Source organism: Schistocerca cancellata, unplaced genomic scaffold, assembly GCF_023864275.1.
Source record: "Schistocerca cancellata isolate TAMUIC-IGC-003103 unplaced genomic scaffold, iqSchCanc2.1 HiC_scaffold_621, whole genome shotgun sequence".
NCBI classification, from domain to species: domain Eukaryota; kingdom Metazoa; phylum Arthropoda; class Insecta; order Orthoptera; family Acrididae; genus Schistocerca; species Schistocerca cancellata.
Window position 1 is genome coordinate 24 of NW_026046632.1, and position 16784 is coordinate 16807.

A 16784-nucleotide genomic window follows, 5' to 3' on the forward strand; every position below is an offset into this window, starting at 1 on the left:
AGGAGGAAAAGAGAGAGTTCTCTCTCTTTTCCTCCTCCTCAGTGGTGTGTGGGCCGAGCTTTGCTGTTCATCGCCACTTGCAGTCGCGAGAACTGCTGTCGGCGGTGCTTCCGTGGCCGTGATCGTCTAGTGGTTAGGACATTGCGTTGTGGCCGCAATAACCCAGGTTCGAATCCTGGTCACGGCAATTTTTAAACTTTTTGCCTTGCTGTCGCTGCAGTGACGATTGTGACTCAGTGTTTGAAAACACGGTGCCCTCTTGATTTTTCACTCATGTTCCGCAGGCTGCAGGTGGCACTACCAATTCATTATCAACACGTAATGCCGCCGCACAGAGCGCGGCAGCTGCCTGTGTAGTGAATCTCTCTTCGAAGAAGGCATTTGTTTGAGGTGCAATGGATGAGCAGCCAGTCGCAGCAGAACAGGAAGCTGTGTCGTGGACTGTTTCTACAAAAGCGAAGAACACTGGCACAGGTAGCGTGGCCGAGCGGTCTAAGGCGCTGGTTTAAGGCACCAGTCTCTTCGGAGGCGTGGGTTCGAATCCCACCGCTGCCAATTTTTTCTCGTTTTTTGTGCCATTGCGGTGTTTTCTCGTGGGGTAGAACGCAGCTCCTCTGACCGCCGTGCGGCGTCGGTAGCGTGGCCGAGCGGTCTAAGGCGCTGGTTTCAGGCACCAGTCTCCTCGGAGGCGTGGGTTCGAATCCCACGCTGCCAATGTTTTCTGTCTCGAAAGCCGGAGCACTGACTACCCGCGACGAAACAGCGCAGCAAGCCGTGAGCGTCTCTTTCTTAAATTGTCGCAGCACAGTGCGCGGTGCAACGACATGATTCACAGGCGCAGTTTGGTGTCATGATGGCTGGCGTTCGTCTCCGCGAAATGTGTCCCGAGCATGCCGTTGTACAAAGAGGGAGCGCCTATGTTTACAGTTGTCGTTAAGTAGCGTGCGTATAGCTTGCTGTGTTCGCTGGAGGAGCCCTTGTGCCGTTGTCCGGTGTGGTCTAGTGGCTAGGATACCTGGCTCTCACCCAGGAGGCCCGGGTTCGATTCCCGGTACCGGAAATGCGCATTTTGCTGCTCCTCTTATGCGACTTGGCCCGACTTAGCTCGACTGACGCTCCGCTGACGCTTGCAGAAAACTACGTTAAGTACGATTCGGCGTGACAAGTGACGGCGAGAGCGATGCGACATCTGTCCACCTCTAATCGAGGCACATACCTGTGGTCATCAGACTTGGAGGACTGCAAGACATTGCCACTGGGGTTGAATGCAGCTAACCACACTGCTTGGTGTCCTAACAGCGCAGACACGTTCGTTTGCCAGTATACATATAATGGAGATCGCGTCTGACACAGCTGTGGGGAGACGCAGTGGTGTGTGGGCCGAGCTTTGCTGTTCATCGCCACTTGCAGTCGCGAGAACTGCTGTCGGCGGTGCTTCCGTGGCCGTGATCGTCTAGTGGTTAGGACATTGCGTTGTGGCCGCAATAACCCAGGTTCGAATCCTGGTCACGGCAATTTTTAAACTTTTTGCCTTGCTGTCGCTGCAGTGACGATTGTGACTCAGTGTTTGAAAACACGGTGCCCTCTTGATTTTTCACTCATGTTCCGCAGGCTGCAGGTGGCACTACCAATTCATTATCAACACGTAATGCCGCCGCACCAGAGCGCGGGCAGCTGCCTGTGTAGTGAATCTCTCTTCGAAGAAGGCATTTGTTTGAGGTGCAATGGATGAGCAGCCAGTCGCAGCAGAACAGGAAGCTGTGTCGTGGACTGTTTCTACAAAAGCGAAGAACACTGGCACAGGTAGCGTGGCCGAGCGGTCTAAGGCGCTGGTTTAAGGCACCAGTCTCTTCGGAGGCGTGGGTTCGAATCCCACCGCTGCCAATTTTTTCTCGTTTTTTGTGCCATTGCGGTGTTTTCTCGTGGGGTAGAACGCAGCTCCTCTGACCGCCGTGCGGCGTCGGTAGCGTGGCCGAGCGGTCTAAGGCGCTGGTTTCAGGCACCAGTCTCCTCGGAGGCGTGGGTTCGAATCCCACCGCTGCCAATGTTTTCTGTCTCGAAAGCCGGAGCACTGACTACCCGCGACGAAACAGCGCAGCAAGCCGTGAGCGTCTCTTTCTTAAATTGTCGCAGCACAGTGCGCGGTGCAACGACATGATTCACAGGCGCAGTTTGGTGTCATGATGGCTGGCGTTCGTCTCCGCGAAATGTGTCCCGAGCATGCCGTTGTACAAAGAGGGAGCGCCTATGTTTACAGTTGTCGTTAAGTAGCGTGCGTATAGCTTGCTGTGTTCGCTGGAGGAGCCCTTGTGCCGTTGTCCGGTGTGGTCTAGTGGCTAGGATACCTGGCTCTCACCCAGGAGGCCCGGGTTCGATTCCCGGTACCGGAAATGCGCATTTTGCTGCTCCTCTTATGCGACTTGGCCCGACTTAGCTCGACTGACGCTCCGCTGACGCTTGCAGAAAACTACGTTAAGTACGATTCGGCGTGACAAGTGACGGCGAGAGCGATGCGACATCTGTCCACCTCTAATCGAGGCACATACCTGTGGTCATCAGACTTGGAGGACTGCAAGACATTGCCACTGGGGTTGAATGCAGCTAACCACACTGCTTGGTGTCCTAACAGCGCAGACACGTTCGTTTGCCAGTATACATATAATGGAGATCGCGTCTGACACAGCTGTGGGGAGACGCAGTGGTGTGTGGGCCGAGCTTTGCTGTTCATCGCCACTTGCAGTCGCGAGAACTGCTGTCGGCGGTGCTTCCGTGGCCGTGATCGTCTAGTGGTTAGGACATTGCGTTGTGGCCGCAATAACCCAGGTTCGAATCCTGGTCACGGCAATTTTTAAACTTTTTGCCTTGCTGTCGCTGCAGTGACGATTGTGACTCAGTGTTTGAAAACACGGTGCCCTCTTGATTTTTCACTCATGTTCCGCAGGCTGCAGGTGGCACTACCAATTCATTATCAACACGTAATGCCGCCGCACCAGAGCGCGGGCAGCTGCCTGTGTAGTGAATCTCTCTTCGAAGAAGGCATTTGTTTGAGGTGCAATGGATGAGCAGCCAGTCGCAGCAGAACAGGAAGCTGTGTCGTGGACTGTTTCTACAAAAGCGAAGAACACTGGCACAGGTAGCGTGGCCGAGCGGTCTAAGGCGCTGGTTTAAGGCACCAGTCTCTTCGGAGGCGTGGGTTCGAATCCCACCGCTGCCAATTTTTTCTCGTTTTTTGTGCCATTGCGGTGTTTTCTCGTGGGGTAGAACGCAGCTCCTCTGACCGCCGTGCGGCGTCGGTAGCGTGGCCGAGCGGTCTAAGGCGCTGGTTTCAGGCACCAGTCTCCTCGGAGGCGTGGGTTCGAATCCCACCGCTGCCAATGTTTTCTGTCTCGAAAGCCGGAGCACTGACTACCCGCGACGAAACAGCGCAGCAAGCCGTGAGCGTCTCTTTCTTAAATTGTCGCAGCACAGTGCGCGGTGCAACGACATGATTCACAGGCGCAGTTTGGTGTCATGATGGCTGGCGTTCGTCTCCGCGAAATGTGTCCCGAGCATGCCGTTGTACAAAGAGGGAGCGCCTATGTTTACAGTTGTCGTTAAGTAGCGTGCGTATAGCTTGCTGTGTTCGCTGGAGGAGCCCTTGTGCCGTTGTCCGGTGTGGTCTAGTGGCTAGGATACCTGGCTCTCACCCAGGAGGCCCGGGTTCGATTCCCGGTACCGGAAATGCGCATTTTGCTGCTCCTCTTATGCGACTTGGCCCGACTTAGCTCGACTGACGCTCCGCTGACGCTTGCAGAAAACTACGTTAAGTACGATTCGGCGTGACAAGTGACGGCGAGAGCGATGCGACATCTGTCCACCTCTAATCGAGGCACATACCTGTGGTCATCAGACTTGGAGGACTGCAAGACATTGCCACTGGGGTTGAATGCAGCTAACCACACTGCTTGGTGTCCTAACAGCGCAGACACGTTCGTTTGCCAGTATACATATAATGGAGATCGCGTCTGACACAGCTGTGGGGAGACGCAGTGGTGTGTGGGCCGAGCTTTGCTGTTCATCGCCACTTGCAGTCGCGAGAACTGCTGTCGGCGGTGCTTCCGTGGCCGTGATCGTCTAGTGGTTAGGACATTGCGTTGTGGCCGCAATAACCCAGGTTCGAATCCTGGTCACGGCAATTTTTAAACTTTTTGCCTTGCTGTCGCTGCAGTGACGATTGTGACTCAGTGTTTGAAAACACGGTGCCCTCTTGATTTTTCACTCATGTTCCGCAGGCTGCAGGTGGCACTACCAATTCATTATCAACACGTAATGCCGCCGCACCAGAGCGCGGGCAGCTGCCTGTGTAGTGAATCTCTCTTCGAAGAAGGCATTTGTTTGAGGTGCAATGGATGAGCAGCCAGTCGCAGCAGAACAGGAAGCTGTGTCGTGGACTGTTTCTACAAAAGCGAAGAACACTGGCACAGGTAGCGTGGCCGAGCGGTCTAAGGCGCTGGTTTAAGGCACCAGTCTCTTCGGAGGCGTGGGTTCGAATCCCACCGCTGCCAATTTTTTCTCGTTTTTTGTGCCATTGCGGTGTTTTCTCGTGGGGTAGAACGCAGCTCCTCTGACCGCCGTGCGGCGTCGGTAGCGTGGCCGAGCGGTCTAAGGCGCTGGTTTCAGGCACCAGTCTCCTCGGAGGCGTGGGTTCGAATCCCACCGCTGCCAATGTTTTCTGTCTCGAAAGCCGGAGCACTGACTACCCGCGACGAAACAGCGCAGCAAGCCGTGAGCGTCTCTTTCTTAAATTGTCGCAGCACAGTGCGCGGTGCAACGACATGATTCACAGGCGCAGTTTGGTGTCATGATGGCTGGCGTTCGTCTCCGCGAAATGTGTCCCGAGCATGCCGTTGTACAAAGAGGGAGCGCCTATGTTTACAGTTGTCGTTAAGTAGCGTGCGTATAGCTTGCTGTGTTCGCTGGAGGAGCCCTTGTGCCGTTGTCCGGTGTGGTCTAGTGGCTAGGATACCTGGCTCTCACCCAGGAGGCCCGGGTTCGATTCCCGGTACCGGAAATGCGCATTTTGCTGCTCCTCTTATGCGACTTGGCCCGACTTAGCTCGACTGACGCTCCGCTGACGCTTGCAGAAAACTACGTTAAGTACGATTCGGCGTGACAAGTGACGGCGAGAGCGATGCGACATCTGTCCACCTCTAATCGAGGCACATACCTGTGGTCATCAGACTTGGAGGACTGCAAGACATTGCCACTGGGGTTGAATGCAGCTAACCACACTGCTTGGTGTCCTAACAGCGCAGACACGTTCGTTTGCCAGTATACATATAATGGAGATCGCGTCTGACACAGCTGTGGGGAGACGCAGTGGTGTGTGGGCCGAGCTTTGCTGTTCATCGCCACTTGCAGTCGCGAGAACTGCTGTCGGCGGTGCTTCCGTGGCCGTGATCGTCTAGTGGTTAGGACATTGCGTTGTGGCCGCAATAACCCAGGTTCGAATCCTGGTCACGGCAATTTTTAAACTTTTTGCCTTGCTGTCGCTGCAGTGACGATTGTGACTCAGTGTTTGAAAACACGGTGCCCTCTTGATTTTTCACTCATGTTCCGCAGGCTGCAGGTGGCACTACCAATTCATTATCAACACGTAATGCCGCCGCACCAGAGCGCGGGCAGCTGCCTGTGTAGTGAATCTCTCTTCGAAGAAGGCATTTGTTTGAGGTGCAATGGATGAGCAGCCAGTCGCAGCAGAACAGGAAGCTGTGTCGTGGACTGTTTCTACAAAAGCGAAGAACACTGGCACAGGTAGCGTGGCCGAGCGGTCTAAGGCGCTGGTTTAAGGCACCAGTCTCTTCGGAGGCGTGGGTTCGAATCCCACCGCTGCCAATTTTTTCTCGTTTTTTGTGCCATTGCGGTGTTTTCTCGTGGGGTAGAACGCAGCTCCTCTGACCGCCGTGCGGCGTCGGTAGCGTGGCCGAGCGGTCTAAGGCGCTGGTTTCAGGCACCAGTCTCCTCGGAGGCGTGGGTTCGAATCCCACCGCTGCCAATGTTTTCTGTCTCGAAAGCCGGAGCACTGACTACCCGCGACGAAACAGCGCAGCAAGCCGTGAGCGTCTCTTTCTTAAATTGTCGCAGCACAGTGCGCGGTGCAACGACATGATTCACAGGCGCAGTTTGGTGTCATGATGGCTGGCGTTCGTCTCCGCGAAATGTGTCCCGAGCATGCCGTTGTACAAAGAGGGAGCGCCTATGTTTACAGTTGTCGTTAAGTAGCGTGCGTATAGCTTGCTGTGTTCGCTGGAGGAGCCCTTGTGCCGTTGTCCGGTGTGGTCTAGTGGCTAGGATACCTGGCTCTCACCCAGGAGGCCCGGGTTCGATTCCCGGTACCGGAAATGCGCATTTTGCTGCTCCTCTTATGCGACTTGGCCCGACTTAGCTCGACTGACGCTCCGCTGACGCTTGCAGAAAACTACGTTAAGTACGATTCGGCGTGACAAGTGACGGCGAGAGCGATGCGACATCTGTCCACCTCTAATCGAGGCACATACCTGTGGTCATCAGACTTGGAGGACTGCAAGACATTGCCACTGGGGTTGAATGCAGCTAACCACACTGCTTGGTGTCCTAACAGCGCAGACACGTTCGTTTGCCAGTATACATATAATGGAGATCGCGTCTGACACAGCTGTGGGGAGACGCAGTGGTGTGTGGGCCGAGCTTTGCTGTTCATCGCCACTTGCAGTCGCGAGAACTGCTGTCGGCGGTGCTTCCGTGGCCGTGATCGTCTAGTGGTTAGGACATTGCGTTGTGGCCGCAATAACCCAGGTTCGAATCCTGGTCACGGCAATTTTTAAACTTTTTGCCTTGCTGTCGCTGCAGTGACGATTGTGACTCAGTGTTTGAAAACACGGTGCCCTCTTGATTTTTCACTCATGTTCCGCAGGCTGCAGGTGGCACTACCAATTCATTATCAACACGTAATGCCGCCGCACCAGAGCGCGGGCAGCTGCCTGTGTAGTGAATCTCTCTTCGAAGAAGGCATTTGTTTGAGGTGCAATGGATGAGCAGCCAGTCGCAGCAGAACAGGAAGCTGTGTCGTGGACTGTTTCTACAAAAGCGAAGAACACTGGCACAGGTAGCGTGGCCGAGCGGTCTAAGGCGCTGGTTTAAGGCACCAGTCTCTTCGGAGGCGTGGGTTCGAATCCCACCGCTGCCAATTTTTTCTCGTTTTTTGTGCCATTGCGGTGTTTTCTCGTGGGGTAGAACGCAGCTCCTCTGACCGCCGTGCGGCGTCGGTAGCGTGGCCGAGCGGTCTAAGGCGCTGGTTTCAGGCACCAGTCTCCTCGGAGGCGTGGGTTCGAATCCCACCGCTGCCAATGTTTTCTGTCTCGAAAGCCGGAGCACTGACTACCCGCGACGAAACAGCGCAGCAAGCCGTGAGCGTCTCTTTCTTAAATTGTCGCAGCACAGTGCGCGGTGCAACGACATGATTCACAGGCGCAGTTTGGTGTCATGATGGCTGGCGTTCGTCTCCGCGAAATGTGTCCCGAGCATGCCGTTGTACAAAGAGGGAGCGCCTATGTTTACAGTTGTCGTTAAGTAGCGTGCGTATAGCTTGCTGTGTTCGCTGGAGGAGCCCTTGTGCCGTTGTCCGGTGTGGTCTAGTGGCTAGGATACCTGGCTCTCACCCAGGAGGCCCGGGTTCGATTCCCGGTACCGGAAATGCGCATTTTGCTGCTCCTCTTATGCGACTTGGCCCGACTTAGCTCGACTGACGCTCCGCTGACGCTTGCAGAAAACTACGTTAAGTACGATTCGGCGTGACAAGTGACGGCGAGAGCGATGCGACATCTGTCCACCTCTAATCGAGGCACATACCTGTGGTCATCAGACTTGGAGGACTGCAAGACATTGCCACTGGGGTTGAATGCAGCTAACCACACTGCTTGGTGTCCTAACAGCGCAGACACGTTCGTTTGCCAGTATACATATAATGGAGATCGCGTCTGACACAGCTGTGGGGAGACGCAGTGGTGTGTGGGCCGAGCTTTGCTGTTCATCGCCACTTGCAGTCGCGAGAACTGCTGTCGGCGGTGCTTCCGTGGCCGTGATCGTCTAGTGGTTAGGACATTGCGTTGTGGCCGCAATAACCCAGGTTCGAATCCTGGTCACGGCAATTTTTAAACTTTTTGCCTTGCTGTCGCTGCAGTGACGATTGTGACTCAGTGTTTGAAAACACGGTGCCCTCTTGATTTTTCACTCATGTTCCGCAGGCTGCAGGTGGCACTACCAATTCATTATCAACACGTAATGCCGCCGCACCAGAGCGCGGGCAGCTGCCTGTGTAGTGAATCTCTCTTCGAAGAAGGCATTTGTTTGAGGTGCAATGGATGAGCAGCCAGTCGCAGCAGAACAGGAAGCTGTGTCGTGGACTGTTTCTACAAAAGCGAAGAACACTGGCACAGGTAGCGTGGCCGAGCGGTCTAAGGCGCTGGTTTAAGGCACCAGTCTCTTCGGAGGCGTGGGTTCGAATCCCACCGCTGCCAATTTTTTCTCGTTTTTTGTGCCATTGCGGTGTTTTCTCGTGGGGTAGAACGCAGCTCCTCTGACCGCCGTGCGGCGTCGGTAGCGTGGCCGAGCGGTCTAAGGCGCTGGTTTCAGGCACCAGTCTCCTCGGAGGCGTGGGTTCGAATCCCACCGCTGCCAATGTTTTCTGTCTCGAAAGCCGGAGCACTGACTACCCGCGACGAAACAGCGCAGCAAGCCGTGAGCGTCTCTTTCTTAAATTGTCGCAGCACAGTGCGCGGTGCAACGACATGATTCACAGGCGCAGTTTGGTGTCATGATGGCTGGCGTTCGTCTCCGCGAAATGTGTCCCGAGCATGCCGTTGTACAAAGAGGGAGCGCCTATGTTTACAGTTGTCGTTAAGTAGCGTGCGTATAGCTTGCTGTGTTCGCTGGAGGAGCCCTTGTGCCGTTGTCCGGTGTGGTCTAGTGGCTAGGATACCTGGCTCTCACCCAGGAGGCCCGGGTTCGATTCCCGGTACCGGAAATGCGCATTTTGCTGCTCCTCTTATGCGACTTGGCCCGACTTAGCTCGACTGACGCTCCGCTGACGCTTGCAGAAAACTACGTTAAGTACGATTCGGCGTGACAAGTGACGGCGAGAGCGATGCGACATCTGTCCACCTCTAATCGAGGCACATACCTGTGGTCATCAGACTTGGAGGACTGCAAGACATTGCCACTGGGGTTGAATGCAGCTAACCACACTGCTTGGTGTCCTAACAGCGCAGACACGTTCGTTTGCCAGTATACATATAATGGAGATCGCGTCTGACACAGCTGTGGGGAGACGCAGTGGTGTGTGGGCCGAGCTTTGCTGTTCATCGCCACTTGCAGTCGCGAGAACTGCTGTCGGCGGTGCTTCCGTGGCCGTGATCGTCTAGTGGTTAGGACATTGCGTTGTGGCCGCAATAACCCAGGTTCGAATCCTGGTCACGGCAATTTTTAAACTTTTTGCCTTGCTGTCGCTGCAGTGACGATTGTGACTCAGTGTTTGAAAACACGGTGCCCTCTTGATTTTTCACTCATGTTCCGCAGGCTGCAGGTGGCACTACCAATTCATTATCAACACGTAATGCCGCCGCACCAGAGCGCGGGCAGCTGCCTGTGTAGTGAATCTCTCTTCGAAGAAGGCATTTGTTTGAGGTGCAATGGATGAGCAGCCAGTCGCAGCAGAACAGGAAGCTGTGTCGTGGACTGTTTCTACAAAAGCGAAGAACACTGGCACAGGTAGCGTGGCCGAGCGGTCTAAGGCGCTGGTTTAAGGCACCAGTCTCTTCGGAGGCGTGGGTTCGAATCCCACCGCTGCCAATTTTTTCTCGTTTTTTGTGCCATTGCGGTGTTTTCTCGTGGGGTAGAACGCAGCTCCTCTGACCGCCGTGCGGCGTCGGTAGCGTGGCCGAGCGGTCTAAGGCGCTGGTTTCAGGCACCAGTCTCCTCGGAGGCGTGGGTTCGAATCCCACCGCTGCCAATGTTTTCTGTCTCGAAAGCCGGAGCACTGACTACCCGCGACGAAACAGCGCAGCAAGCCGTGAGCGTCTCTTTCTTAAATTGTCGCAGCACAGTGCGCGGTGCAACGACATGATTCACAGGCGCAGTTTGGTGTCATGATGGCTGGCGTTCGTCTCCGCGAAATGTGTCCCGAGCATGCCGTTGTACAAAGAGGGAGCGCCTATGTTTACAGTTGTCGTTAAGTAGCGTGCGTATAGCTTGCTGTGTTCGCTGGAGGAGCCCTTGTGCCGTTGTCCGGTGTGGTCTAGTGGCTAGGATACCTGGCTCTCACCCAGGAGGCCCGGGTTCGATTCCCGGTACCGGAAATGCGCATTTTGCTGCTCCTCTTATGCGACTTGGCCCGACTTAGCTCGACTGACGCTCCGCTGACGCTTGCAGAAAACTACGTTAAGTACGATTCGGCGTGACAAGTGACGGCGAGAGCGATGCGACATCTGTCCACCTCTAATCGAGGCACATACCTGTGGTCATCAGACTTGGAGGACTGCAAGACATTGCCACTGGGGTTGAATGCAGCTAACCACACTGCTTGGTGTCCTAACAGCGCAGACACGTTCGTTTGCCAGTATACATATAATGGAGATCGCGTCTGACACAGCTGTGGGGAGACGCAGTGGTGTGTGGGCCGAGCTTTGCTGTTCATCGCCACTTGCAGTCGCGAGAACTGCTGTCGGCGGTGCTTCCGTGGCCGTGATCGTCTAGTGGTTAGGACATTGCGTTGTGGCCGCAATAACCCAGGTTCGAATCCTGGTCACGGCAATTTTTAAACTTTTTGCCTTGCTGTCGCTGCAGTGACGATTGTGACTCAGTGTTTGAAAACACGGTGCCCTCTTGATTTTTCACTCATGTTCCGCAGGCTGCAGGTGGCACTACCAATTCATTATCAACACGTAATGCCGCCGCACCAGAGCGCGGGCAGCTGCCTGTGTAGTGAATCTCTCTTCGAAGAAGGCATTTGTTTGAGGTGCAATGGATGAGCAGCCAGTCGCAGCAGAACAGGAAGCTGTGTCGTGGACTGTTTCTACAAAAGCGAAGAACACTGGCACAGGTAGCGTGGCCGAGCGGTCTAAGGCGCTGGTTTAAGGCACCAGTCTCTTCGGAGGCGTGGGTTCGAATCCCACCGCTGCCAATTTTTTCTCGTTTTTTGTGCCATTGCGGTGTTTTCTCGTGGGGTAGAACGCAGCTCCTCTGACCGCCGTGCGGCGTCGGTAGCGTGGCCGAGCGGTCTAAGGCGCTGGTTTCAGGCACCAGTCTCCTCGGAGGCGTGGGTTCGAATCCCACCGCTGCCAATGTTTTCTGTCTCGAAAGCCGGAGCACTGACTACCCGCGACGAAACAGCGCAGCAAGCCGTGAGCGTCTCTTTCTTAAATTGTCGCAGCACAGTGCGCGGTGCAACGACATGATTCACAGGCGCAGTTTGGTGTCATGATGGCTGGCGTTCGTCTCCGCGAAATGTGTCCCGAGCATGCCGTTGTACAAAGAGGGAGCGCCTATGTTTACAGTTGTCGTTAAGTAGCGTGCGTATAGCTTGCTGTGTTCGCTGGAGGAGCCCTTGTGCCGTTGTCCGGTGTGGTCTAGTGGCTAGGATACCTGGCTCTCACCCAGGAGGCCCGGGTTCGATTCCCGGTACCGGAAATGCGCATTTTGCTGCTCCTCTTATGCGACTTGGCCCGACTTAGCTCGACTGACGCTCCGCTGACGCTTGCAGAAAACTACGTTAAGTACGATTCGGCGTGACAAGTGACGGCGAGAGCGATGCGACATCTGTCCACCTCTAATCGAGGCACATACCTGTGGTCATCAGACTTGGAGGACTGCAAGACATTGCCACTGGGGTTGAATGCAGCTAACCACACTGCTTGGTGTCCTAACAGCGCAGACACGTTCGTTTGCCAGTATACATATAATGGAGATCGCGTCTGACACAGCTGTGGGGAGACGCAGTGGTGTGTGGGCCGAGCTTTGCTGTTCATCGCCACTTGCAGTCGCGAGAACTGCTGTCGGCGGTGCTTCCGTGGCCGTGATCGTCTAGTGGTTAGGACATTGCGTTGTGGCCGCAATAACCCAGGTTCGAATCCTGGTCACGGCAATTTTTAAACTTTTTGCCTTGCTGTCGCTGCAGTGACGATTGTGACTCAGTGTTTGAAAACACGGTGCCCTCTTGATTTTTCACTCATGTTCCGCAGGCTGCAGGTGGCACTACCAATTCATTATCAACACGTAATGCCGCCGCACCAGAGCGCGGGCAGCTGCCTGTGTAGTGAATCTCTCTTCGAAGAAGGCATTTGTTTGAGGTGCAATGGATGAGCAGCCAGTCGCAGCAGAACAGGAAGCTGTGTCGTGGACTGTTTCTACAAAAGCGAAGAACACTGGCACAGGTAGCGTGGCCGAGCGGTCTAAGGCGCTGGTTTAAGGCACCAGTCTCTTCGGAGGCGTGGGTTCGAATCCCACCGCTGCCAATTTTTTCTCGTTTTTTGTGCCATTGCGGTGTTTTCTCGTGGGGTAGAACGCAGCTCCTCTGACCGCCGTGCGGCGTCGGTAGCGTGGCCGAGCGGTCTAAGGCGCTGGTTTCAGGCACCAGTCTCCTCGGAGGCGTGGGTTCGAATCCCACCGCTGCCAATGTTTTCTGTCTCGAAAGCCGGAGCACTGACTACCCGCGACGAAACAGCGCAGCAAGCCGTGAGCGTCTCTTTCTTAAATTGTCGCAGCACAGTGCGCGGTGCAACGACATGATTCACAGGCGCAGTTTGGTGTCATGATGGCTGGCGTTCGTCTCCGCGAAATGTGTCCCGAGCATGCCGTTGTACAAAGAGGGAGCGCCTATGTTTACAGTTGTCGTTAAGTAGCGTGCGTATAGCTTGCTGTGTTCGCTGGAGGAGCCCTTGTGCCGTTGTCCGGTGTGGTCTAGTGGCTAGGATACCTGGCTCTCACCCAGGAGGCCCGGGTTCGATTCCCGGTACCGGAAATGCGCATTTTGCTGCTCCTCTTATGCGACTTGGCCCGACTTAGCTCGACTGACGCTCCGCTGACGCTTGCAGAAAACTACGTTAAGTACGATTCGGCGTGACAAGTGACGGCGAGAGCGATGCGACATCTGTCCACCTCTAATCGAGGCACATACCTGTGGTCATCAGACTTGGAGGACTGCAAGACATTGCCACTGGGGTTGAATGCAGCTAACCACACTGCTTGGTGTCCTAACAGCGCAGACACGTTCGTTTGCCAGTATACATATAATGGAGATCGCGTCTGACACAGCTGTGGGGAGACGCAGTGGTGTGTGGGCCGAGCTTTGCTGTTCATCGCCACTTGCAGTCGCGAGAACTGCTGTCGGCGGTGCTTCCGTGGCCGTGATCGTCTAGTGGTTAGGACATTGCGTTGTGGCCGCAATAACCCAGGTTCGAATCCTGGTCACGGCAATTTTTAAACTTTTTGCCTTGCTGTCGCTGCAGTGACGATTGTGACTCAGTGTTTGAAAACACGGTGCCCTCTTGATTTTTCACTCATGTTCCGCAGGCTGCAGGTGGCACTACCAATTCATTATCAACACGTAATGCCGCCGCACCAGAGCGCGGGCAGCTGCCTGTGTAGTGAATCTCTCTTCGAAGAAGGCATTTGTTTGAGGTGCAATGGATGAGCAGCCAGTCGCAGCAGAACAGGAAGCTGTGTCGTGGACTGTTTCTACAAAAGCGAAGAACACTGGCACAGGTAGCGTGGCCGAGCGGTCTAAGGCGCTGGTTTAAGGCACCAGTCTCTTCGGAGGCGTGGGTTCGAATCCCACCGCTGCCAATTTTTTCTCGTTTTTTGTGCCATTGCGGTGTTTTCTCGTGGGGTAGAACGTAGCTCCTCTGACCGCCGTGCGGCGTCGGTAGCGTGGCCGAGCGGTCTAAGGCGCTGGTTTCAGGCACCAGTCTCCTCGGAGGCGTGGGTTCGAATCCCACCGCTGCCAATGTTTTCTGTCTCGAAAGCCGGAGCACTGACTACCCGCGACGAAACAGCGCAGCAAGCCGTGAGCGTCTCTTTCTTAAATTGTCGCAGCACAGTGCGCGGTGCAACGACATGATTCACAGGCGCAGTTTGGTGTCATGATGGCTGGCGTTCGTCTCCGCGAAATGTGTCCCGAGCATGCCGTTGTACAAAGAGGGAGCGCCTATGTTTACAGTTGTCGTTAAGTAGCGTGCGTATAGCTTGCTGTGTTCGCTGGAGGAGCCCTTGTGCCGTTGTCCGGTGTGGTCTAGTGGCTAGGATACCTGGCTCTCACCCAGGAGGCCCGGGTTCGATTCCCGGTACCGGAAATGCGCATTTTGCTGCTCCTCTTATGCGACTTGGCCCGACTTAGCTCGACTGACGCTCCGCTGACGCTTGCAGAAAACTACGTTAAGTACGATTCGGCGTGACAAGTGACGGCGAGAGCGATGCGACATCTGTCCACCTCTAATCGAGGCACATACCTGTGGTCATCAGACTTGGAGGACTGCAAGACATTGCCACTGGGGTTGAATGCAGCTAACCACACTGCTTGGTGTCCTAACAGCGCAGACACGTTCGTTTGCCAGTATACATATAATGGAGATCGCGTCTGACACAGCTGTGGGGAGACGCAGTGGTGTGTGGGCCGAGCTTTGCTGTTCATCGCCACTTGCAGTCGCGAGAACTGCTGTCGGCGGTGCTTCCGTGGCCGTGATCGTCTAGTGGTTAGGACATTGCGTTGTGGCCGCAATAACCCAGGTTCGAATCCTGGTCACGGCAATTTTTAAACTTTTTGCCTTGCTGTCGCTGCAGTGACGATTGTGACTCAGTGTTTGAAAACACGGTGCCCTCTTGATTTTTCACTCATGTTCCGCAGGCTGCAGGTGGCACTACCAATTCATTATCAACACGTAATGCCGCCGCACCAGAGCGCGGGCAGCTGCCTGTGTAGTGAATCTCTCTTCGAAGAAGGCATTTGTTTGAGGTGCAATGGATGAGCAGCCAGTCGCAGCAGAACAGGAAGCTGTGTCGTGGACTGTTTCTACAAAAGCGAAGAACACTGGCACAGGTAGCGTGGCCGAGCGGTCTAAGGCGCTGGTTTAAGGCACCAGTCTCTTCGGAGGCGTGGGTTCGAATCCCACCGCTGCCAATTTTTTCTCGTTTTTTGTGCCATTGCGGTGTTTTCTCGTGGGGTAGAACGCAGCTCCTCTGACCGCCGTGCGGCGTCGGTAGCGTGGCCGAGCGGTCTAAGGCGCTGGTTTCAGGCACCAGTCTCCTCGGAGGCGTGGGTTCGAATCCCACCGCTGCCAATGTTTTCTGTCTCGAAAGCCGGAGCACTGACTACCCGCGACGAAACAGCGCAGCAAGCCGTGAGCGTCTCTTTCTTAAATTGTCGCAGCACAGTGCGCGGTGCAACGACATGATTCACAGGCGCAGTTTGGTGTCATGATGGCTGGCGTTCGTCTCCGCGAAATGTGTCCCGAGCATGCCGTTGTACAAAGAGGGAGCGCCTATGTTTACAGTTGTCGTTAAGTAGCGTGCGTATAGCTTGCTGTGTTCGCTGGAGGAGCCCTTGTGCCGTTGTCCGGTGTGGTCTAGTGGCTAGGATACCTGGCTCTCACCCAGGAGGCCCGGGTTCGATTCCCGGTACCGGAAATGCGCATTTTGCTGCTCCTCTTATGCGACTTGGCCCGACTTAGCTCGACTGACGCTCCGCTGACGCTTGCAGAAAACTACGTTAAGTACGATTCGGCGTGACAAGTGACGGCGAGAGCGATGCGACATCTGTCCACCTCTAATCGAGGCACATACCTGTGGTCATCAGACTTGGAGGACTGCAAGACATTGCCACTGGGGTTGAATGCAGCTAACCACACTGCTTGGTGTCCTAACAGCGCAGACACGTTCGTTTGCCAGTATACATATAATGGAGATCGCGTCTGACACAGCTGTGGGGAGACGCAGTGGTGTGTGGGCCGAGCTTTGCTGTTCATCGCCACTTGCAGTCGCGAGAACTGCTGTCGGCGGTGCTTCCGTGGCCGTGATCGTCTAGTGGTTAGGACATTGCGTTGTGGCCGCAATAACCCAGGTTCGAATCCTGGTCACGGCAATTTTTAAACTTTTTGCCTTGCTGTCGCTGCAGTGACGATTGTGACTCAGTGTTTGAAAACACGGTGCCCTCTTGATTTTTCACTCATGTTCCGCAGGCTGCAGGTGGCACTACCAATTCATTATCAACACGTAATGCCGCCGCACCAGAGCGCGGGCAGCTGCCTGTGTAGTGAATCTCTCTTCGAAGAAGGCATTTGTTTGAGGTGCAATGGATGAGCAGCCAGTCGCAGCAGAACAGGAAGCTGTGTCGTGGACTGTTTCTACAAAAGCGAAGAACACTGGCACAGGTAGCGTGGCCGAGCGGTCTAAGGCGCTGGTTTAAGGCACCAGTCTCTTCGGAGGCGTGGGTTCGAATCCCACCGCTGCCAATTTTTTCTCGTTTTTTGTGCCATTGCGGTGTTTTCTCGTGGGGTAGAACGCAGCTCCTCTGACCGCCGTGCGGCGTCGGTAGCGTGGCCGAGCGGTCTAAGGCGCTGGTTTCAGGCACCAGTCTCCTCGGAGGCGTGGGTTCGAATCCCACCGCTGCCAATGTTTTCTGTCTCGAAAGCCGGAGCACTGACTACCCGCGACGAAACAGCGCAGCAAGCCGTGAGCGTCTCTTTCTTAAATTGTCGCAGCACAGTGCGCGGTGCAACGAC

The 16784-nt window shown here is 55.1% G+C and overlaps 51 non-coding genes across 51 annotated transcripts; all 51 read left to right on the forward strand.

The window, feature by feature from the left end:
• The first annotated feature begins 115 nt into the window (after window positions 1-115).
• Window positions 116-187, forward strand: Trnah-gug (transfer RNA histidin (anticodon GUG)). Its single transcript has one exon. It is a non-coding gene; the product is annotated as a tRNA-His (tRNA).
• Window positions 188-473: 286 nt separating this feature from the next.
• Window positions 474-555, forward strand: Trnal-aag (transfer RNA leucine (anticodon AAG)). Its single transcript has one exon. It is a non-coding gene; the product is annotated as a tRNA-Leu (tRNA).
• A 78-nt stretch (window positions 556-633) lies between these two features.
• Trnal-cag (transfer RNA leucine (anticodon CAG)) lies at window positions 634-714 on the forward strand. Its single transcript has one exon. It is a non-coding gene; the product is annotated as a tRNA-Leu (tRNA).
• Window positions 715-988: 274 nt separating this feature from the next.
• Trnae-cuc (transfer RNA glutamic acid (anticodon CUC)) lies at window positions 989-1060 on the forward strand. The gene has a single exon. It is a non-coding gene; the product is annotated as a tRNA-Glu (tRNA).
• Window positions 1061-1442: 382 nt separating this feature from the next.
• Window positions 1443-1514, forward strand: Trnah-gug (transfer RNA histidin (anticodon GUG)). Its single transcript has one exon. It is a non-coding gene; the product is annotated as a tRNA-His (tRNA).
• Window positions 1515-1802: 288 nt separating this feature from the next.
• On the forward strand, window positions 1803-1884 carry Trnal-aag (transfer RNA leucine (anticodon AAG)). Its single transcript has one exon. It is a non-coding gene; the product is annotated as a tRNA-Leu (tRNA).
• A 78-nt stretch (window positions 1885-1962) lies between these two features.
• On the forward strand, window positions 1963-2044 carry Trnal-cag (transfer RNA leucine (anticodon CAG)). Its single transcript has one exon. It is a non-coding gene; the product is annotated as a tRNA-Leu (tRNA).
• Window positions 2045-2318: 274 nt separating this feature from the next.
• Trnae-cuc (transfer RNA glutamic acid (anticodon CUC)) lies at window positions 2319-2390 on the forward strand. The gene has a single exon. It is a non-coding gene; the product is annotated as a tRNA-Glu (tRNA).
• Window positions 2391-2772: 382 nt separating this feature from the next.
• On the forward strand, window positions 2773-2844 carry Trnah-gug (transfer RNA histidin (anticodon GUG)). Its single transcript has one exon. It is a non-coding gene; the product is annotated as a tRNA-His (tRNA).
• A 288-nt stretch (window positions 2845-3132) lies between these two features.
• Window positions 3133-3214, forward strand: Trnal-aag (transfer RNA leucine (anticodon AAG)). Its single transcript has one exon. It is a non-coding gene; the product is annotated as a tRNA-Leu (tRNA).
• Window positions 3215-3292: 78 nt separating this feature from the next.
• Window positions 3293-3374, forward strand: Trnal-cag (transfer RNA leucine (anticodon CAG)). Its single transcript has one exon. It is a non-coding gene; the product is annotated as a tRNA-Leu (tRNA).
• A 274-nt stretch (window positions 3375-3648) lies between these two features.
• Trnae-cuc (transfer RNA glutamic acid (anticodon CUC)) lies at window positions 3649-3720 on the forward strand. Its single transcript has one exon. It is a non-coding gene; the product is annotated as a tRNA-Glu (tRNA).
• A 382-nt stretch (window positions 3721-4102) lies between these two features.
• Trnah-gug (transfer RNA histidin (anticodon GUG)) lies at window positions 4103-4174 on the forward strand. The gene has a single exon. It is a non-coding gene; the product is annotated as a tRNA-His (tRNA).
• A 288-nt stretch (window positions 4175-4462) lies between these two features.
• Trnal-aag (transfer RNA leucine (anticodon AAG)) lies at window positions 4463-4544 on the forward strand. Its single transcript has one exon. It is a non-coding gene; the product is annotated as a tRNA-Leu (tRNA).
• Window positions 4545-4622: 78 nt separating this feature from the next.
• Window positions 4623-4704, forward strand: Trnal-cag (transfer RNA leucine (anticodon CAG)). Its single transcript has one exon. It is a non-coding gene; the product is annotated as a tRNA-Leu (tRNA).
• A 274-nt stretch (window positions 4705-4978) lies between these two features.
• Trnae-cuc (transfer RNA glutamic acid (anticodon CUC)) lies at window positions 4979-5050 on the forward strand. The gene has a single exon. It is a non-coding gene; the product is annotated as a tRNA-Glu (tRNA).
• Window positions 5051-5432: 382 nt separating this feature from the next.
• On the forward strand, window positions 5433-5504 carry Trnah-gug (transfer RNA histidin (anticodon GUG)). The gene has a single exon. It is a non-coding gene; the product is annotated as a tRNA-His (tRNA).
• A 288-nt stretch (window positions 5505-5792) lies between these two features.
• Window positions 5793-5874, forward strand: Trnal-aag (transfer RNA leucine (anticodon AAG)). The gene has a single exon. It is a non-coding gene; the product is annotated as a tRNA-Leu (tRNA).
• Window positions 5875-5952: 78 nt separating this feature from the next.
• Trnal-cag (transfer RNA leucine (anticodon CAG)) lies at window positions 5953-6034 on the forward strand. Its single transcript has one exon. It is a non-coding gene; the product is annotated as a tRNA-Leu (tRNA).
• A 274-nt stretch (window positions 6035-6308) lies between these two features.
• Window positions 6309-6380, forward strand: Trnae-cuc (transfer RNA glutamic acid (anticodon CUC)). Its single transcript has one exon. It is a non-coding gene; the product is annotated as a tRNA-Glu (tRNA).
• A 382-nt stretch (window positions 6381-6762) lies between these two features.
• On the forward strand, window positions 6763-6834 carry Trnah-gug (transfer RNA histidin (anticodon GUG)). The gene has a single exon. It is a non-coding gene; the product is annotated as a tRNA-His (tRNA).
• A 288-nt stretch (window positions 6835-7122) lies between these two features.
• Window positions 7123-7204, forward strand: Trnal-aag (transfer RNA leucine (anticodon AAG)). The gene has a single exon. It is a non-coding gene; the product is annotated as a tRNA-Leu (tRNA).
• A 78-nt stretch (window positions 7205-7282) lies between these two features.
• On the forward strand, window positions 7283-7364 carry Trnal-cag (transfer RNA leucine (anticodon CAG)). The gene has a single exon. It is a non-coding gene; the product is annotated as a tRNA-Leu (tRNA).
• A 274-nt stretch (window positions 7365-7638) lies between these two features.
• Window positions 7639-7710, forward strand: Trnae-cuc (transfer RNA glutamic acid (anticodon CUC)). Its single transcript has one exon. It is a non-coding gene; the product is annotated as a tRNA-Glu (tRNA).
• A 382-nt stretch (window positions 7711-8092) lies between these two features.
• Trnah-gug (transfer RNA histidin (anticodon GUG)) lies at window positions 8093-8164 on the forward strand. Its single transcript has one exon. It is a non-coding gene; the product is annotated as a tRNA-His (tRNA).
• Window positions 8165-8452: 288 nt separating this feature from the next.
• Trnal-aag (transfer RNA leucine (anticodon AAG)) lies at window positions 8453-8534 on the forward strand. The gene has a single exon. It is a non-coding gene; the product is annotated as a tRNA-Leu (tRNA).
• A 78-nt stretch (window positions 8535-8612) lies between these two features.
• On the forward strand, window positions 8613-8694 carry Trnal-cag (transfer RNA leucine (anticodon CAG)). Its single transcript has one exon. It is a non-coding gene; the product is annotated as a tRNA-Leu (tRNA).
• A 274-nt stretch (window positions 8695-8968) lies between these two features.
• Window positions 8969-9040, forward strand: Trnae-cuc (transfer RNA glutamic acid (anticodon CUC)). Its single transcript has one exon. It is a non-coding gene; the product is annotated as a tRNA-Glu (tRNA).
• Window positions 9041-9422: 382 nt separating this feature from the next.
• On the forward strand, window positions 9423-9494 carry Trnah-gug (transfer RNA histidin (anticodon GUG)). Its single transcript has one exon. It is a non-coding gene; the product is annotated as a tRNA-His (tRNA).
• A 288-nt stretch (window positions 9495-9782) lies between these two features.
• On the forward strand, window positions 9783-9864 carry Trnal-aag (transfer RNA leucine (anticodon AAG)). Its single transcript has one exon. It is a non-coding gene; the product is annotated as a tRNA-Leu (tRNA).
• A 78-nt stretch (window positions 9865-9942) lies between these two features.
• On the forward strand, window positions 9943-10024 carry Trnal-cag (transfer RNA leucine (anticodon CAG)). Its single transcript has one exon. It is a non-coding gene; the product is annotated as a tRNA-Leu (tRNA).
• Window positions 10025-10298: 274 nt separating this feature from the next.
• Trnae-cuc (transfer RNA glutamic acid (anticodon CUC)) lies at window positions 10299-10370 on the forward strand. The gene has a single exon. It is a non-coding gene; the product is annotated as a tRNA-Glu (tRNA).
• Window positions 10371-10752: 382 nt separating this feature from the next.
• Trnah-gug (transfer RNA histidin (anticodon GUG)) lies at window positions 10753-10824 on the forward strand. Its single transcript has one exon. It is a non-coding gene; the product is annotated as a tRNA-His (tRNA).
• Window positions 10825-11112: 288 nt separating this feature from the next.
• Window positions 11113-11194, forward strand: Trnal-aag (transfer RNA leucine (anticodon AAG)). Its single transcript has one exon. It is a non-coding gene; the product is annotated as a tRNA-Leu (tRNA).
• A 78-nt stretch (window positions 11195-11272) lies between these two features.
• Trnal-cag (transfer RNA leucine (anticodon CAG)) lies at window positions 11273-11354 on the forward strand. Its single transcript has one exon. It is a non-coding gene; the product is annotated as a tRNA-Leu (tRNA).
• A 274-nt stretch (window positions 11355-11628) lies between these two features.
• Trnae-cuc (transfer RNA glutamic acid (anticodon CUC)) lies at window positions 11629-11700 on the forward strand. Its single transcript has one exon. It is a non-coding gene; the product is annotated as a tRNA-Glu (tRNA).
• A 382-nt stretch (window positions 11701-12082) lies between these two features.
• Trnah-gug (transfer RNA histidin (anticodon GUG)) lies at window positions 12083-12154 on the forward strand. The gene has a single exon. It is a non-coding gene; the product is annotated as a tRNA-His (tRNA).
• A 288-nt stretch (window positions 12155-12442) lies between these two features.
• Trnal-aag (transfer RNA leucine (anticodon AAG)) lies at window positions 12443-12524 on the forward strand. Its single transcript has one exon. It is a non-coding gene; the product is annotated as a tRNA-Leu (tRNA).
• Window positions 12525-12602: 78 nt separating this feature from the next.
• On the forward strand, window positions 12603-12684 carry Trnal-cag (transfer RNA leucine (anticodon CAG)). The gene has a single exon. It is a non-coding gene; the product is annotated as a tRNA-Leu (tRNA).
• Window positions 12685-12958: 274 nt separating this feature from the next.
• Window positions 12959-13030, forward strand: Trnae-cuc (transfer RNA glutamic acid (anticodon CUC)). The gene has a single exon. It is a non-coding gene; the product is annotated as a tRNA-Glu (tRNA).
• A 382-nt stretch (window positions 13031-13412) lies between these two features.
• On the forward strand, window positions 13413-13484 carry Trnah-gug (transfer RNA histidin (anticodon GUG)). The gene has a single exon. It is a non-coding gene; the product is annotated as a tRNA-His (tRNA).
• Window positions 13485-13772: 288 nt separating this feature from the next.
• Window positions 13773-13854, forward strand: Trnal-aag (transfer RNA leucine (anticodon AAG)). The gene has a single exon. It is a non-coding gene; the product is annotated as a tRNA-Leu (tRNA).
• A 78-nt stretch (window positions 13855-13932) lies between these two features.
• On the forward strand, window positions 13933-14014 carry Trnal-cag (transfer RNA leucine (anticodon CAG)). Its single transcript has one exon. It is a non-coding gene; the product is annotated as a tRNA-Leu (tRNA).
• Window positions 14015-14288: 274 nt separating this feature from the next.
• Trnae-cuc (transfer RNA glutamic acid (anticodon CUC)) lies at window positions 14289-14360 on the forward strand. Its single transcript has one exon. It is a non-coding gene; the product is annotated as a tRNA-Glu (tRNA).
• A 382-nt stretch (window positions 14361-14742) lies between these two features.
• Trnah-gug (transfer RNA histidin (anticodon GUG)) lies at window positions 14743-14814 on the forward strand. The gene has a single exon. It is a non-coding gene; the product is annotated as a tRNA-His (tRNA).
• A 288-nt stretch (window positions 14815-15102) lies between these two features.
• Trnal-aag (transfer RNA leucine (anticodon AAG)) lies at window positions 15103-15184 on the forward strand. The gene has a single exon. It is a non-coding gene; the product is annotated as a tRNA-Leu (tRNA).
• A 78-nt stretch (window positions 15185-15262) lies between these two features.
• Trnal-cag (transfer RNA leucine (anticodon CAG)) lies at window positions 15263-15344 on the forward strand. Its single transcript has one exon. It is a non-coding gene; the product is annotated as a tRNA-Leu (tRNA).
• Window positions 15345-15618: 274 nt separating this feature from the next.
• On the forward strand, window positions 15619-15690 carry Trnae-cuc (transfer RNA glutamic acid (anticodon CUC)). The gene has a single exon. It is a non-coding gene; the product is annotated as a tRNA-Glu (tRNA).
• Window positions 15691-16072: 382 nt separating this feature from the next.
• Trnah-gug (transfer RNA histidin (anticodon GUG)) lies at window positions 16073-16144 on the forward strand. Its single transcript has one exon. It is a non-coding gene; the product is annotated as a tRNA-His (tRNA).
• A 288-nt stretch (window positions 16145-16432) lies between these two features.
• On the forward strand, window positions 16433-16514 carry Trnal-aag (transfer RNA leucine (anticodon AAG)). The gene has a single exon. It is a non-coding gene; the product is annotated as a tRNA-Leu (tRNA).
• Window positions 16515-16592: 78 nt separating this feature from the next.
• On the forward strand, window positions 16593-16674 carry Trnal-cag (transfer RNA leucine (anticodon CAG)). The gene has a single exon. It is a non-coding gene; the product is annotated as a tRNA-Leu (tRNA).
• Window positions 16675-16784: the final 110 nt, after the last annotated feature.